Here is a 4,529-nt window from a genome sequence, read left to right as displayed (position 1 = left end):
AAAGGCTGACCTAGGTTCAAGTCCTGCCTCTCTCACCAAGCTTCTGTTGCTTCACCTCACCTCCACATCCACTTCATCAGCCCAAATATATGACTACTGCAGAAAGCCCCCCCTCCACCCCCATCCTCTCCCCTCCTCCCTGGTCTTTGTCTTGTACCTTTGCCTTCCTCTGATCTATACAATAGCCAGAGGGATCTTTAAAAATTTAAGTCAGACCATGTCACTCCCGGTTTAGAACCTACCAAAGGCTCCCGTTGTACTTTTCATAAACCCTGACCCCTCACCTGGTCTGCAAAGCCCTGTTCTATCTGCTTCCTCTTTGGGCCTAAGGTCATGTCCACAGTGGCATGCTCCACACCCTCTCCTTTGCTTGACTGGTTCCTCCTGGTCTTTCAGGTTTCAGTTCAGATGTTACCTCCTCAGAGAGGCCCTCCCTGACTACCATATGTAACATGGTCCCCTCTCTGAAATCGGGCTCACATGACCTATTTTAATATCTTCATGGCTCTTCAGACTCTCTGAAATGATCTTGTTCACCTATTTGTTTACTTGATTATGGTCTGTCTCCCTGAATTAGAATGTAAGCTCTATGAGGCTGATGTCCCCATAGTCTAAACAGCGCCTGGTACTTAGTAGGCACTCGATAAACATCTGAAAGAATGTTGTGGTTGGTGTGACCTGAATCAAGCAGTCCAGTCCGTCTCTACCTCAGTTTCCTTTCTCTGTTGGGCTCTGTCTCCTTCTCTCAGCCTCCCAGGGAGTGCTCTGGATGAGATCAGCGATGGCAAAAGACTCCCTCCAGGGGAGGGAGGGCACGATGCCCGCCTGGAGATGAGGTCAGCGTGGCAGGCACCTCTCCGCTGTGCAGGAGGCAAGGCGAGTTGCAAAGATCGTTTTGACTAGACCACTGCCCCGGAATGAGATCCTAGACGGGCAGGGGAGGGTGCGCAACCCCTTCCTCCGGTGGCAAGCTCCTCCCGGCGGGGCCTCCAGTCCCCCCCTCCCCGGGGAGGCAGGTGGAGCTGCGTCCTCATCTTTGTTCCCATCTGGAGCGCGTTTGGCGCGGCGTGGCGGGGGCGGGGCTGCGCCCCCGCGGTGCCCGGAGAGGCTGGCCCGCCCGCTTATCTGATCTGCGGCTAATTGAAACTCCCTGCTCGCGAAGGTCAGCTCGGTCCCCTGACAGCTGCCGAGCCGAGCCGGGCCGGATGGAAAACCCGGGCTGTGCAGGGCCCGGCGGGGCGCGTGGGGGAGGGGTTGTGGGGGGCTGCCTCTGCGGCAAAGTAGACAAAGGCTGCCCCTCCCTCCTAGTGCGCGCTGCTGGGGGTCGGCAGAGGTAGCGGCCTTCGCCCTCACCCAGCAGGGTGCTCCGGCCGGGTCACGTGGCCTAAGGCTAAAAGAGGTGTGTGTGGGGGGAGCCCTTAATCCCTACGCGCCCGCCCACCCCGCTCCCACGCCGGGGCCCTGTCTGGGGTCTCTGGGAGAGTCACCCCCAACTTCCTGCCCCTACTCCGCCTCCACGCCCCGGCTCTGAGACTTCCTGCCTCCCCGGCTCCGGGCTGCTCAGGCTGTGGGAAGCTGGCGGGGCCGGGGCGGCCGGGTCCCCTCCCCCTGCGCGCTCGACGGGGCGCTGGAGGTCCGGGAGGAAGTGTGCGCGGTGGGGGGCACGGCCTGGCCCCGGGGCGGCCATCCGGTGGGGCAGGTGCGGCCTCAGCCCTGGGAGGGAGGGCAGGCAGGCCCGTTGCTAATGGTGCTGGGGCAGGAGGGGGGTGGGACGCACACCGCGGGGAGTCCCGTTTCCAGGGTTCCGGGTGCGGATGTGGCTAGCTCAGGAGGTCCCGCCCGTCGCGCCCCACGCAGGCCCAGGCCCAGCAAAGCCGGCACGTGTCCCCTCAACCTCCTGCCAGAGTCTAGGCTGAGGTGCTGGGAAGCTCTCAAGGTGCAACTCTCAGCCTTCAGGCTGACCGCGCCCTTGAGCAATGCCTTTTGGGCCTTGGCTTTCCCAGTCCGTAAAAAAATAACCTCAATGACAGCTACCATTTTTCAGAACCACGTGCCAAACAGTGTTAAACGTTTCACGTACTTTGTCTCAAGCCACCCGACAATTACATTTTGCTGATGAGCAAGCCGAGACGCAGAGAGGTTGTGACTTGCCCGAAGTCACATAGCTAGTAAGATAACCCAGGCGGACTTCAGGGTTCTTAACTATAGGTGGTTTTGCTTTAGCAGAGAGCTCTGGAGTTGTGCGCCTATATAGGTCGATCCTGCGGGGCATTCACTAGTGCAGGGAGCCCTTTGGCGGCGTGTCGCCGCACGTGTCCCCGTCTTGGAGCTGGGCACGTGTGTCTTGGAGCATTCCCGCGTGCCAGAGCCCGGGGACAGAGGTATAGCCTAGCGCACTGGTGCCCAGGTTCACCCTTCCCGGTTGGGACCCGGCAGAGTCATATGGCTTGAGCCGCGGGCGGAGTGGAGCGGGGGCGGGGAACTCGGAGTAGAGTCCACGCGGGCCGCGGCGCCTGGGAGGCAGCAATCCTGGCGCCTGCAGCCGGCGAGGCGCGGGGTGACGCGCGGGGGCCCAGCTACCGTGACCTCCTCCGCGGTTTCCATGGAGACGGTGCACTATAAATAAAAAAAAAAAAGAGAGAGGAGGAATTTCAAACCCGTTTTCTACCGCGCTAGGCGGGAGCGGGGGGTGGGGGGGGAGGAAAGCTCCCTTTGAATCGAGTTTCCCATTTCACCTTCCCAGGCGGTGGGAGTGCTTCCCCCGCAGCCCAGCCGGGAAATTGCCGCCCCTCACGCCGCGTGGCGCCCCCGGAAGAAGCTAATTAGCGCAGCCCGGGGAGCTGGGGACTGGGGACCCGGCCCCGGGGGACCGGGGCCCGCCTCTTGAGGGGGGAGCGCCTACAAATTGCCGCTCCCCCCCATCTCTCCAGGCGCGCACGCAGCCCGGCGCGGGCCGGGGCACAGGGCGCAGGCGGGAGGTCGCATCTGCAGCTTTGGCGCAATGAATCAGGCGCGGCCGCCGCCGCCGCCGCTGCGGAGCGCGTCTGGCATCCGGAGTCTCCCGGGATCGAAAATAATTTGGGCAAAGCGGTGGGAGGTGTGTGTGCGCGCGCGCTCCGAGGGGAGGGCGGGGGAGCCGGCGGGGCGGGGTGCGCGGGGCGGGGGGGAGGTGCCATCCGACAGCCCCGCTGTGGTGAGAACAGAGTTGACACTTCTTTCCTTTCCACTTACTGCGGCAAGTACCGCGAGGAAGCTTAACCCTCTCACTGCTTGGACGATTAGAGATGCCGCGAGCGCCCTCCTGAGGGCGCGCCGGTGTTGGGGGGCCAGGTGTGTAGGCTCTTTTGAGACTGGTCATTGCGGCCGGCTGGGTTCAGCTCTCTGGCTCCTCAGACTGGCGCTGCCACCTGAGCATTCCTTAAGGCACCCTCCTCGGGGCTTCTCTCCATTCCTCCTTTTACCATCTCCAGATCTGGCTAGTGTCAGCGTTATGGCCTCAGTTTCCCCACCTGTACAAGAGGGTGAGAGTTCTGCAGCAGCTTCCTTGTCTGGCTGGTGACCCTAGTTTTGTGACCTTTTGGCTGGAGCACCAGGCAGAGGCAGGAGTGGGTGGTTAGGGCGGTGGGTGCAGGAGTTGAAACCCCCCCTCCTTCGTCTCCCGCCCCGCACTCTGGGCGCCCTTCAACAAAATGGCCGAGTTCCTGTTTTTGCCTCTGACGGCAGAAATGTCACCGCCGCTGCATTAAGCACGCTTGGTGGGAACTCGGTTTGGATCGAGAAGCTGGTGCTCAGCTCTGCCAAGCTGCCTGCCGCAGGGGGGTGGGGATGAGCTGGCTGGCCAGTAGGCCTGGCTGGGGTCAGCCTTTGTCTGTGCGGTTCCCACCTTAACTGCCTGCCTCTCCAGTACCCCCATGCTCCCCCTCCCTCGCCTATGCTAGTTGTTCCCACCCCACTCAAGTTTTTTACGGGGGCATCTATTCAGACCCTTGTACCTGTCTGGCTCAGGGATGGCAAGGAGAGATGATTAGGGGGCAGAATCCACTTCTTCCTTCTCCCCACCCCCGTGATGGGTAGCACCTCTAGAATTTACTAATCTTCTCCCCATTAGATGAGGAGTTGCGCTTTGGATGAGAAAGGAGTGGTAGCCAGACCTCAGAGCGTCCCCAGCCCCTGAAGTTCCCCTAGCAGGGCTTGAGTTAAGGGAGCTTTCCACTTTCCCCTACCTTCCTTCCTGCCAAGGGATCCCACCACCCAAGGAGCTCTCAAACCTTGGTTCACTGTAGATCATTTGACCTTGTGAGCTTGCAGATGTGGGGAGGGAGGGGTTGCGGTATGCGGAGAGTCTGATTCAGTGGATCTAGGGTGGTCCTGTCATCTGCATGCTTCACAAGACCCTAGGGGTCAGCGCCCTGGCTCTCACCCAGGAGTCAGAGCTGGGAGTCCCACAGAGCTCGGTGGTCATGGCAGTTAGCACCCGCACTGTACAGACTGGGAGATGGAGAGAGGAGAAGGGGCTGTCTAGGGTCACT

The 4,529-nt window shown here is 61.1% G+C and overlaps 1 long non-coding RNA gene across 1 annotated transcript; it reads right to left on the bottom strand.

Annotated features, from left to right (window-relative positions):
- Positions 1-2,066: 2,066 nt before the first annotated feature.
- Positions 2,067-3,064, bottom strand: LOC113614384 (uncharacterized). The gene is made up of 2 exons (XR_003430605.1): positions 2,736-3,064; positions 2,067-2,616 (listed from the first exon to the last, which is right to left on the bottom strand). It is a non-coding gene; the product is annotated as an uncharacterized LOC113614384 (long non-coding RNA).
- Between the last annotated feature and the right edge of the window lie 1,465 nt (positions 3,065-4,529).

Source organism: Aethalodelphis obliquidens, unplaced genomic scaffold, assembly GCF_003676395.1.
Source record: "Aethalodelphis obliquidens isolate GAN/ISIS:26980383/991018 unplaced genomic scaffold, ASM367639v1 scaffold4, whole genome shotgun sequence".
NCBI lineage: Eukaryota > Metazoa > Chordata > Mammalia > Artiodactyla > Delphinidae > Aethalodelphis > Aethalodelphis obliquidens.
The sequence above is the reverse complement of the archived record's forward strand: the minus strand, read 5'-3'. Positions and strand labels throughout refer to the sequence as shown.